The sequence below is a fragment of the Suncus etruscus genome, chromosome 20 (genome assembly GCF_024139225.1).
Source record: "Suncus etruscus isolate mSunEtr1 chromosome 20, mSunEtr1.pri.cur, whole genome shotgun sequence".
Lineage (NCBI taxonomy): Eukaryota > Metazoa > Chordata > Mammalia > Eulipotyphla > Soricidae > Suncus > Suncus etruscus.
In genome coordinates, this window is record NC_064867.1 from 42,658,749 (window position 1) to 42,671,250 (window position 12,502).

The 12,502-nt window shown below is 38.3% G+C and overlaps 1 protein-coding gene and 1 non-coding gene across 7 annotated transcripts in view; one reads left to right on the forward strand and one right to left on the reverse strand.

Annotated features, from left to right (window-relative positions):
* Positions 1–12,502, forward strand: part of MYH10 (myosin heavy chain 10) — a 160,193-nt gene that overhangs the window by 13,377 nt on the left and 134,314 nt on the right. The window lies entirely within an intron of this gene.
* On the reverse strand, positions 5,781–5,913 carry LOC125998446 (small nucleolar RNA SNORA51). The gene has a single exon (XR_007492014.1). It is a non-coding gene; the product is annotated as a small nucleolar RNA SNORA51 (small nucleolar RNA).

The window sequence follows — 12,502 nt, forward strand, 5'->3', positions numbered from 1 at the left end:
GCTGGGTGTAGTGTTATTCTAGGCAAAACATTTCATTGAGTTTTGTCACTCTATCCCACCACTGCCTTCTGGCCTTAAGGGTTTCTTGTAACAAGTCTGCTGTAAATCTTAAGGATGCTCTTTTGAATGTAATTTCTCTTTTTGATCTTGCTGCTTTCAGTATTGTCTTCCTATTTTTGGGATTCTCTGCATTAGCATGTGTTTTGGGGTGCTTTTCGTGGGGTCTCTTTTAGCTGGTACTCTTTGGGCATGCAGGATTTGTTTGCATGCAGTCTTTAGCTCTGGAAGTTTCTCTGCAGTGCTGCCCTTGACTATTGATTCTTCCTGCGTCTCTGGGACACCAAGGATTCTATATTGTTTCCGTTGAATTTATTGAAGACTTCTATTGTTGTCTGTTCACATTTTTTGAAGATTTTTTCCACTGTCTGATCATTTGCTTTAAGGCTCGTTTCCAGTCTCTTCCTGTTGTATGGAGTTGTTATGCCGCTCATCTTCTAGCTCACTGATTATCTCCTCAGCTGCTGTTACTCTGTTGGAGAGGCTTTCCAGCGAGGTTTTCTTTTCACATACTAAGTTTTCCAGTGTTGTTATTTCAGTTTGTAGTTTTCTCATTTCTATTTTCATATCCTCTTGGTTCTTATCTACAGTTCCTTCAGCTCAATCCATGCCTTTTTTGAGTTCCATGAGGATCCTTCATATTCTCTGAAGTCCTTATCTGAGAGGCTAAAATAAGTTTTTGGCACTTATTTTCAGGTCATCAGGGCTGCCATCTTCATTCTCTCTGCTTGGTGTTGGCCTGTGTTGTTATGCTTGTGTTTTCTACGTGTTGTGCTGATGTTGATTGCCTAGGAGATGTGTGTGGCAGTGAAGTGAATCAGAGCGGCTGTGCTCTCTGGCTCCACCCTTCGTGGACCTGGACAACTCACCTCTGATGACATATACTCAGGAGATGGTCTCTGTTATCATGCCCTCAGGAGGTGGTGGGGTGGCTCACAGCCACCTCAGGGAGCAGAGCAGAGGCCATTCAAATGTTTCCTATGTGCCCTCAGGAGCTGTTCTGGGTGGGGTGGTTCATGGTTGCCTCGTGGAGCGGAGCAGAGACCATTTAAATGTCTTCCATGTGTCTAAGTGCAGGGCAGGAACCCAATGGCTAGTATTTTGTCTTTGTTATCACTGATACCATCCTCTGCATATTGAATTATGTTGCTGTGGGTTGGTAGTATATCTATTCTTCCTACAATTCATTTCTATGGACTCTTTGATATACTGAATCAGTTCATCTTCGAGTTACTGATGTTTTCTTTCAGATATTGCTTTATTTCCATTGCCATTCCATGGGGCATTGATTTTGCTCTTGTTGATGAGAACGGCTTTATTTGAGCTTTATTATTTTTCCCAGACCTCATTCCCTGTCTGTTAGAGCAGTTGAATATCTTTGTTTCCCTATTGTTCTTAAAGATTTATGGGTTGCTAGATTTTAGCTCCAGATTCCCAGTTATCTGACATCTGATCTAATTTGCTATTTTTCAGAAATTGGTGCTCCTTATAATCTGTTTATCCAACAATTTCTGTGTTCCTTTACTATGCAATTTCAATAATCATGGAGGTTAATAGTTAATATTTCCATTTGCATAGGAGGTTTATTATGGAGGTATTTGAAAAATGATATAAAAATCATGGACCCTTAGGTTTTGGTGGGGTTGAAGGAGAAGAATTGTTTGGAACCATTTTGGGTCTAGATGCAGGCATTAGGAACAAGGAAAATGTACCAGCAAAGGGTCAATAGGATAGAAAGACATTCAGAATCTCTAATGTACCAAAGAAGCCAGTATCAGTATTATGGTTCCATAGATGTATCCTAGGTTCAAGAGAAGGAGTTGGGGGTTGACTCGGTCCATGGGACCCAAGAAGAGGTCCATATTTATTATTTCTATTTTTGGGGGGTTGATGGACACATTCAGCCTTGCTCATGGCTTTCTCTTGGTTCAGTACTCAGGTTTTACTCTTGGAGAGTTTAAGGTACCATACGGGTACCTTGCTATACTTTCACTCTGGGCCCTAATCGTTATGTTTTTAAAGTAATTTTTATATATTTACTTTATTTAGTGATAAGTCTACTTATTGATTATAATCTGATTTTCAGTAGTCATTTCACATTGGCTTTGACTAGTGAACATTTTGTTCCTTAAACATTTCTTTTACTTCTTCTTTTCGTACTTAGACCCTCAGTAAATGTTGATTAATCCTAGAGATGTCTTTGTTTCATTCTTGAACTTAGAGAAAACCTTTGGCATTTTACTATTAGGGATGATGTTTGCTGTGGTCTTGTTATTTTAATATTCTTTATCATATTAAGATTTTTTTTCTATTATGATATTAAGTGCATACAGTTGTGTTTTTTGTTTTTTGGGCCACACCCGGTGACGCTCAGTGGTCTCTTCTGGCTATGCACTCAGAAATCGCTCTGGCTTGGGGGACCATATGGGACATCTGCGGATTGAACTGCAGTTTGTTCTGGGCTAGTTTGCTCAAGGCAGATACCTTACCGCTTGCACTACCACTCCAGCCCCTTTTGAGGGTACTTTTCTTTTTTTGGTTTTTGGGTCACACCCGGCAGTGCTCAGGGATTACTCCTGGCTCCACGCTCAGAAATTGCTCCTGGGGCCCGGAGAGATAGCACAGCGGTGGTTGCCTTGCAAGCAGCGGATCCAGAACCAAAGGTAGTTGGTTCGAATCCCGGTGTCCCATATGGTCCCCCGTGCCTGCCAGGAGCTATTTCTGAGCAGACAGCCAGGAGTAACCCCTGAGCACTGCTAGGTGTGGCCCAAAAACAAAAAAAAAAACAAAACAAAAAATATTGCTCCTGGCAGGCTTGGAAACCGGATGGGATGCAAGGATTACTATCTCTCCGGCCCCTGTGGGTAAATTTTAAGAGCCTTGACTGTTTGGTATTGCGGATGTGACAGTCAGAGGTGTAGAGCATAGATTCTTGCATCCTCAATATTGCAGCTAAAATATTCTCAAATGTTTATCAAATATATTTTACTAGCATATGAAATGAAAATGTTATCAATATCTAAGCTTGAAATATTTTCTTATATTTGAAAATTGTATATTTGAGTGTTAAATTAAGCATTTAATGCTTAAGTATTGTTTTTATGTATTTGATTCCTGGATATGATGTGCTAAAATTTTGTTAGTATTTTTGTATCTATATTAATGGATGAAATTGATTTGAAATTTTTCTTTCCTGTTGTGTTCTTGTCATTTTGCTCTCAAGATTATGATGATTTTATAAAATTAATTATAGGCCACTTCATGTGTGTTCTGAAAGAATTTTGAGTAGAATTGATGCTTTTCTTTTAAAAATAACATGTTTTTGTGGAAAATGTGTAAAAGATGTAAGCTTTTTATATTTTCAATTTTTTTATAAGATTTATTTTATTGAAACCATTGTGACCTACAAAGTCCTTCATAGTTTAATTTCAGCTTTACAGTGAATCAGGGCATTCCTACCACCAGTGTCCAACTCCCAATGTTGGACCACCAATGTTCTCAGAGTCCAACCTACATCACCACTCTTTGCCCCATGGCCGCCACCATAACAGGCCCATTTAAGTTTAGATTGTTATTCTAATGTTCGGTCTCCTGTGTCTATTATTGTTGACTTTGGCTTTGATATTTAGTTCTGTCTTTTTTTTCTCTACCAATGCACCTAAGACCACTTAACCCCTGACCCATCCTTCTATTCTTTTTAATTTTATAGAAAAATGCAGAAATATGAGGTTAAACAAAGTAATACATGCTGCAAGGTTCTATGAAAAAAGAGGGAGCCTCTATTTAAAAGATGAAAGAGAAAGAGAAAATAAATTAAAAAGAAGGGGAAATATAGGGGCTGGCAGTTTTTGACAAAGGTGCAATAAAGGGCTGGAGCGGTGGCACAAAATGGTAAGGCATCTGCCTTGCATGTGCTAGCCTAGGACGGACTGTGGTTCAATCCCCTGGCGTCCCATATGGTTCCCCAAGCCAGGAACGATTTCTGAGCGCATAGCGAGGAGTAACCCTGAGCGTCACCGTTTGTGGCCCACCCCAAAAAGCACAGCAAAAGTTGGGGAAATAGAAAAGAAAAACCTTTGGCCTATCAACAGGGAGAGGCCAGAGTGATAGCACAGCAGTAGGGCATTTGCCTTGCAAGTGGCCAACCTGGGACAGACCCGGGTTCAATTCGTGGCATCCCACATGGTCCCCTGAGCCTGCCAGGAGTGATTTCTGAGCACAGAGCCAGGAGTAACCCCTGAGTGCTGTCTGGTGTGGCCCAAAACCAAAAAATAAATAAATAAACATAAACAAAGTAGAAACAGGGAGACCTTAATCCATGAAGCATTCTGCCATAAGACCCAACTCCAGGCATACTAAGTTGTCTAACCCTAAAGTCTTTCTTCCAATATTTTCTTTCCAATAGAAGTTCTCCTCAGTCATGGTTGTCGCAGTCAGGTTTCTGTAATTAGAGATCTTGGTTCTTTCACAGATTCTAGTTGAAGTCAGGGTGACTTGGAGCGTCTTCTAGTTTCATCTCACTGTTAGATGGCTAGGCAAGGAAATCTGCCCTGAAAGCAAGTTGTTGCTGTTTTCACGTCATTAGAGCATAATATGAAGCAAGTCTGAAGCAAGTCTGTGCCAAAGCAGCATTAGAGCCTTCCTTACTAGAAGTTCGATTTCTAGTGCTATGCAGAAAACCGTGCCAGTACCAAAGATGGGATCCAAGGTTCGGGGTGAACAGCCTACCTAAGTCAAGTTCACTTTAACAAATGATCAGGGCGAAAGGCCCCACTGCAATAAATATTTGAATTCCTATCCATATTAGATAAGAATTTCTTTCTGTATGTAAGATTTCCCCATCTTAATGTGCCTATGCAAAAAGGAACAATGCCACATGACACATGATACTACTGGTGCACATGGGGGTAAAATTAACAAGCTAAAGAATCCCTATAACCTGGTTCTACCATGAACTCAGAACCCAAGAGAAACTTATTTATTAGAATTTTCTACTAAACAAATCAAAAAAGGGATGGGGAAAATAACATCTACATAAGGAAATATATAGTAAGAGTTATACCTACTAAGGAAATACACCAAAAATATATGAAAGAAATATACATATCCTCTTTAAGTCTTTTGAAGTAGCCTGGGGGTTGGAGGGGATAAAATCCAAAGCACAGCTTCAGCCTACACTGTGGACTTGTGTTAGCTGAAAAACAGCTTCTAGCAGTCACAGATCAGGAAATGTCTTCAAGCTGAGGGGCTCTCAACAATTGATTCAGTAGCGAGCAGTAGTCCATAGCAAAGAGAAGTGGGAGAAAAGGGCAGCTGAGAGCACATATTTTCAATTTCTTATAAAAGATTGATCGTTGGCTTTTTTAATATTTGTCTATGTCATTAACATTTTAAATTTAGCTTACCAGCATAATTTTGTAATAGTCTTATTTCTATCGTTTTTTTGTAGGGATATTTTCTTTCATTCCTGATATCTTACCCTGTGTGTTCATTTCTTATTAGAGGTGTTTTAGTTTTTTCAAATAATATTCTTTTATCATTTGTTGAAACTTTAACTTAATTGATTCCCTTTATCTAGCCCCTTTATCTCCTCTTTCTTCTTTGATTTCTTCATACCTAATTTCCTACTCATATATCTACCATTCATTTGATTCTCCTTTCTGTGAGTTTAGTTTGTCCTCTAATTCTTAAATTGTTGCTTTTCCCCAGCCAGTCTATTTTTTTTTTGTCCCCCAATTCACAATACAGACCAGGCAAAGGGCCTGGGTTGAGGTGTATATGGGGTGCATTTATTGTACTTCCTCTTTCTATACAGTCAATGTAAAGAACACAGCCTGTGTTAAGCATTGGGAGGCCTTATCTTTTCTTTTTTCTTTTTATTTTTTTATATGTATATATAAAATCCTTCACCAGTGCAACATTCCCATCACCAATATCCCAAGTGTCCTTCCTAAGTCATTTTTAGATATGTGCTTTTAAAGGTCACACATTTAGGCTTGCTCTTCACGCCTGTAGTCTCCCTTGAACACATACACGTCTTGCTTGCTTGCTCTGTTTTTTGCTTGTCTGCACGTGTTCCTGTGAAGCATGTTTTTTTCTCAGACACATCTCTTTCTCTCTTCTTACATCTTTCTAGATAGGTTTCAACAAAATCTGTCTTGATGGTTCACCAAAAGGTAACTACAGGCTACAAATTTCATTTCATGTAATTTATGTTATGCTATATTTTACATGTTTAATGTGTTGCATTTCTGTTACCACTTCAGTTCAAAATAATGAAGATGTATTGTGTTCTAAATGATCCTTTTGGATTATTTAGAAATAAATGATATTCATTCCAAGCACAAGGGGATTTTTTTGGTTTATTTTATTTATTTATTTATTTATTTATTTATTTATTTATTTTGCTTTTGGGGGCCACACCCGTTTGATGCTCAGGGGTTACTCCTGGCTAAGCACTCAGAAATCGCCCCTGGCTTGGGGGGACCATATGGGACACCGGGGATCGAACCGCGGTCCTTCCTTGGCTAGCGCTTGCAAGGCAGACACCTTACCTCTAGCGTCACCTCACCAGCCCCTATTTTATTATTTCTAATATAAATAGAATACATACATTGAATTCTTTTTTTTAAGTTTTTTTTTTAAGATTTGTTTTATGATCTAATGATTATACATAAAACTCCTCTTATGATCATTTGGATAAGAGTTCATTGTGTGCTTGAAAAACAGGTTTCCTGCAGATAACCGGATACAGTATTCTGTGTATACAGAATTGTTCAGTCTTACATATCCTTACAGTTAAAAAGATTTATCTGATTATTCTATCAGTCACTGTTAAAATCTGTTTCTCTGTAGTTCTGCCAGTTTTTACTATCTACAGTTTGGAACTGTTTTCTCATGTGTACAAATGTGATTTTTCTGGTGAATCGCCATAACATGGTCTTCAGTTTAGTAATGTTTATTGCAGAGTTTGCTATGTCTGACCTTAGTTTTAGCTCTTTTTCATCAGATTTGCATTGCTCTTTGTTTTATAAAAATTTTGCCTTCTTTGTGTCTTTATACTTAAGGCGTGTCTCTTTTAAAACTAGAATATTTAATTTAAATATGTACAAAATTTCAGTTTGAATCTACTATTCAATTCATACTTTTATCTGTTTTTTTGCTTCATTCTTTATGCATTCTTTTTCATTTTAGTAATCTATCTTTTTGCCCTTTAACTTATTTTACATGGTTTTACTATGCTTTTGTTTATTTTTAGTTTTTACCTGTTTTAGCATATATTCTTGACTCATACAAAAATATTTTTTTTGTTTTTTTGGGGGGTTGGTTTTTTCTTGTTTGTTTATTTGGTCACACCCAGCAGCGCTCAGGGGTTACTCCTGGCTCTTTGCTGAGAAATCGCTCTTGGCAGGCTTGGGGAGACCATACGGGATGCCGGGATTCGAACCACCGTCCTTCTGTGTGCAAGGCAAATGCCCTACCTTCATGATATCTCTCTGCCCCCCCCCCCCATACAAAATTTGTTTATGTATATGAAGGATGGATTTCAGAATATTTGAACTCCATTTATTCTTTCTTCCTAAACTTAGGTGCTGCTGCTCTTTATTTATATTTATATATGCTTGTATTGGCCCATAAGAAACTTGTTTTACTTTTTTGGCAATTTGGGGAAATGTAGCATACACGGTGGTGCTCAGAATGTACTTCTGGCGTTCTGTTCAGGGGTCACTTCTGGTTTGGCTTGAGGGCCCTATGCTGTGAAAGCTGGGGATCAGCATTACTACTAGCAGTGGATGAGACTTCCTTTTTTCACCACATCCCTGCCAGCACAGATTTTCCCTGAACCAATCTTACTGGTCTGAGATAAGATAATGCCTCATTGTTATCTTGATTTTGGATTTCCCTACTAATAGTGATGCTGAGCACTTTTTTAGGTGCATATTGACAATCTGCTTGTTTTCCTTTGAAAGTAGACACTTTTATTTACATTCTCCCCTTCTTTGATAATGTTAAAGTTTTGTTGTTGTTATTCTTTGTGAGCATTTTGTATATCCTGGATATAAAACCCTTTTCTAATATTTTGAGGACAAGTGTTTTTTTTTTCACAGCTGTCTTTTAGTTTTATCCCATTTTTCCTCTGCCATGCGGAAACTCTAGCTTGATGTAGAGTCCATTTGTTTATTTTTTTGATTTTGTTAACTTTGCCAGTGGTATTAGCTCATTGAAATACACTTTTGATCTCCAAGTCTTGGAGTATTTTGCTGATATTTTCCTCAATGTACTTCATAGTTTCTCAGTGTCCTTGACCTATTTTGGTCCATTTTGAATTAACTTTTGTATAAGGTATAAGACATAGATTGAGTTTTAATTTCTTACATGTAGTTATCCAGTTTTCCCAGCACCATTCATTAAAGGTTATCTTTACTCCATTTCATGTTCTCACCTCCTTTATCAAAAAAATAACTTCATATAGATGTGGTTTTGTCATTAGTATTCCATTCTGACCTACTGATTAGAGAACCTTTCTTTATTCTAAGACCAGGTATAACTTTATAACAGCTCCAAGTTGGGTAATGAGATACCTTCACATTTCTTATTTCTTGGTATGGATTGGCTATTCATGGTCTCCAAGTTCCATATAAACTTTATTATTGACTTTTCTAGGTACTTAGGAATACCATCTGAATTTGGATGGGGATTGCATTGAATTTCTATAAAAGCTTAGGTAGCAGTATTCATTTTAGCAATATTTATTCTTTCAATTCGTTAGAATGCATTATTTATTTATTTCCTAAGGTCTTTTTCTTTTTCTTAAGTGATATAAAGTTATCATGATATAGATTTCCCACATCTTTTGTTAATTGATTATTAGATACTTGATGGTAGGATAGACTCTTTGATCTCTTTCTTTTCTGATTCATTTTTCTGTATATAAGAATGCAATCAGTTTTTGTAGTTAACTACTTTGCTTTATTGGTTGTTTCCAGGAGCTTTTTGTGGACTCTTGAGAGTTTTCTATGTATTTTATTAATATTTTTAGTTTATTGGTCAAACCAAATTTCAAGAGTAACTTTCTCTCTCCCTCCTTATTTTTATTTTTATTATTTTATTTTGAATTGCTAGAAATGTCTGTCTGTTTTGGGTATTAGTGTAATTTTGCTTTGTAGAAGGTGTCAGGAAGGACTGATTCCTGTGTCTTTGATGTTTTGGAAGAGCTTAAGGCAGGGGTCTCAAACTCAGTTTACCTGGGGCCGCAGGAGGCAAAGTCGGGGTGAGGCAGGGCCGCATAAGGGATTTTGCTTACCGAATATTCGCAATAAAAAATCGCATTAGTAAGAAAAAAAATCGCAAAAAATCGCATTAAACATTTGCATACCCCAAACGGAACTGCTCGGGGTATACGAATGTTTAATGCGATTTTTTTCTTACTAATGCGATTTTTATTGTGATTATTCGGTAAGCGACTAATCGTGAATACTGTGATATTTGAAGGCTGGCCTCGGGCCACAGGCCGTGAGTTTGAGACCCCTGGCTTAAGGAGTCAAGATAGTAAGACAGTATGTCTTCTTTGAAGGTTTGAACTCACCAGTGAAACCATCTGGACCGGGACTTTATTCTTGGGTTGTTTTTTTTGTTCTTGTTCTTGTTCTTTTTTAAATTTTCATTTTAAATTTATTTTAATACTTTTTAATTGAATCACCATGAGACACACAATTACAGAGTTGTTCATGATTTTCAGTCATACAATGTCCAATATCCATTTCTTCACCAGTATACATTTCCTGCCACCCTTGTCCCCAGTTTCCCTCCTACCTTTCCCCTTCCCCAACTCTGCCTACCTCTGTGGCAGACATTTTTCTTGCTCTTTTCCTTTCCCCTTTCAGGCACTATGGTTTGCAATATTGTTAGGAAGGTGTATCATGTATATCCATCCCTCTATGTCCTTTTAGCACCCAGTCCCAGTTCTTGTCCAGAGTTCTTGTCTTGTCATTTCCAACTATCATTGTCATAGTGGTTCCTTTTCTGCCCTACCTGCACTCCTGGAGGATTTCTAATTACAGTTCAGTTTACTTGTGATTGACCTTTTTCGGTTTTCTACTTCTTCCACTTCCAGCTTTGGGAGATTACAAGACTAACAATCTAATATGCCACTTCATTCTTCAGCTTAAGAGCAAAAGTTGTTCATAATAACAACCTCTTATTTTTTTTAATTTATCGGTCAAACTAAATTTCAAGAGTAATTTTCTCCTTCTCTCCTTCCTCTCATTTTATTTTGAATTGCTGAAGGGTCCATTGTACTTTCTCCCCTTTCACCTCTGATCTGATTTATTTGAATATTTTCTCTTTGTTTCCCTTGTGAATTTAGCTAACGGTTTATTCTACCTTGTTTAGTCTTTCCAAGAACTAACTCCTGGTTTCACTGATTCTTTAATTGCTTTCTTGATTTTAAGTTGTTGATTTCTGGCTTTGATTTTTACTATTTCCTTCCTTCTCTTGCCTTTTGGGTTTGTTTCTGTTTCTTCTCCAGATTATTTTAGATGTATTGAGGTGTTCATTTGGGCTTTTTATTTCTCACTTTAGGTCTGCATGGCTACGAATTTCTACTGTAGCACAGCTTTTGCTATATCCTATAGATTTTGACAGCTTATATCTTCATTGTCATTTGTTTCAAGGAGGAATCTTTTTTTGTTGTTGTTTTGTTTTGTTATTTTGGGTCACACCTGGCAGCGCTCAGGGACTACTCCTGGCTCTGTGCTCAGAATTCACTCCTCACAGGCTCAGGGGACCATATGGGATTCTGGGATTCGAACCAACGTCCTTCTGCACGCAAGGTAACTGCTGTACCTCCATGCTTTCTCTCCGGCCCAGGAGAAATCTTTTTATTTCTTCCTTGATTTTCTCTTTAATCCAGTTCGTGTTTAGCAGTGTTTTCTTCAGCTTCCCTATGCTGGAAGTTTTCTCCATCTTCTTTCTGTTACTAATTTCTAATTTCATGGTAGTATGGTCTGAGAAAGTACTTTGTAAAATATATAATTATTACTTACATAGGTTTACAGTATGCCCTAATATCTGATCTATTCCTGGATGTGGGTGTACCTATTTAAAACCCTAGACCCACCCATTTCTGGGAGGGGTCTTGGGAACCGGATAGTAGGTGTAACTTTACCTGCGAGCCCCTCCCATTCTTGGGAGGGGTCTGGGAAATGTTAAATAAGGCTTGAACCAAGGGAATTCGGCCTTTTGGCTTTTTGCTTTTTTGGCTCCTTGCCCTTTCTGCGCTGTTGTGCGCTCTGGCTTCTGGGTTTCTGTGTTCTGGTCTTTGACCAGCATGGAGCCCAAAGGGAAGATGGCTAACAGGAAATAAGATGCAGGGCTAGCAAAATATTGCTGTGCTTGAAAGGTTATGAATAGGCCACACACACGTGGTGGCTAGGGCTTGAATAAAGATGATTCTTCCTAACGCCTGACTGTGAGTGAGTGATTTCACCTGGGCCTGGGACTCGCCGACTGCATGAAGGTTGCAGAGCCACGTGGACGGGGATGGCACGGAGAGAAATCCACCGCCATCCAGCCCCATCGTTAATTATTTAATGCAACACCTGGAGAATGTTTTGTTTGCACTAGAGAAGAATATGTATTCTTGGTTGGTTGTGTTTTTTTTCCCTTTATTTAAACATCTTGATTACATATATGATTGTGATTAGGTTTCAGTCATGTAAAGAGCACCCCATTTTTTTTGGTTGGTTGTTTTTTTGAATCAGATCCAATGATGCTCAGGGATTACTCCTGGCAGTGCTGGGGAACCAGATGGGATACAAAGGACAGAAACCAAGTTGGCCACATGCAAGGCAAATGCCCTACACACCATAGTATCACTCTGACCCAAAAATGTGTATTTTGGGGGCCGGAGCAATAACGCAGTGGTATAGCGTTTGCCTTGCATGTGGCTGAACCAAGACGAACAGCTGTTAGATTCTCAGTGTCCCTTATGGTCCCCCAAAGCCAGGGGCGATTTCTGAGTGCATAACCAGGGGTGATCCTGAGCACCTCCCGGTGTGACCCAAAACTCCCCAAAAAAGTGTATTCTTGTTTTGGGGAATGAAGAAAGGCCAGTACTTTTAGCTTTTCATTTAGGGCTCTTTTCTCTAATGATTATTTCATCTGGTTGATCTGTCTAGTGTTGAAAGTGGAGTGTTGAAGTTTCCCACTACTCTTATGTTTACATCAATTTTTTTTTTAGCAGAAGCATTATGATCTTTGCTGGGATATTTATTTGATGCATACATGCTGATGATAGTATTTCTCAACCTATTTGTTGTCCCCTTAACTGATAAGTAGTGTCCATCAGTGTCTCTACCCTCTTTATATAGAATGCTATTTGGTCTTGTCTGAGTATGGCCATTTTAACTTTGTTTTTATTTCTTCCATTGGCTTGTATGATTGT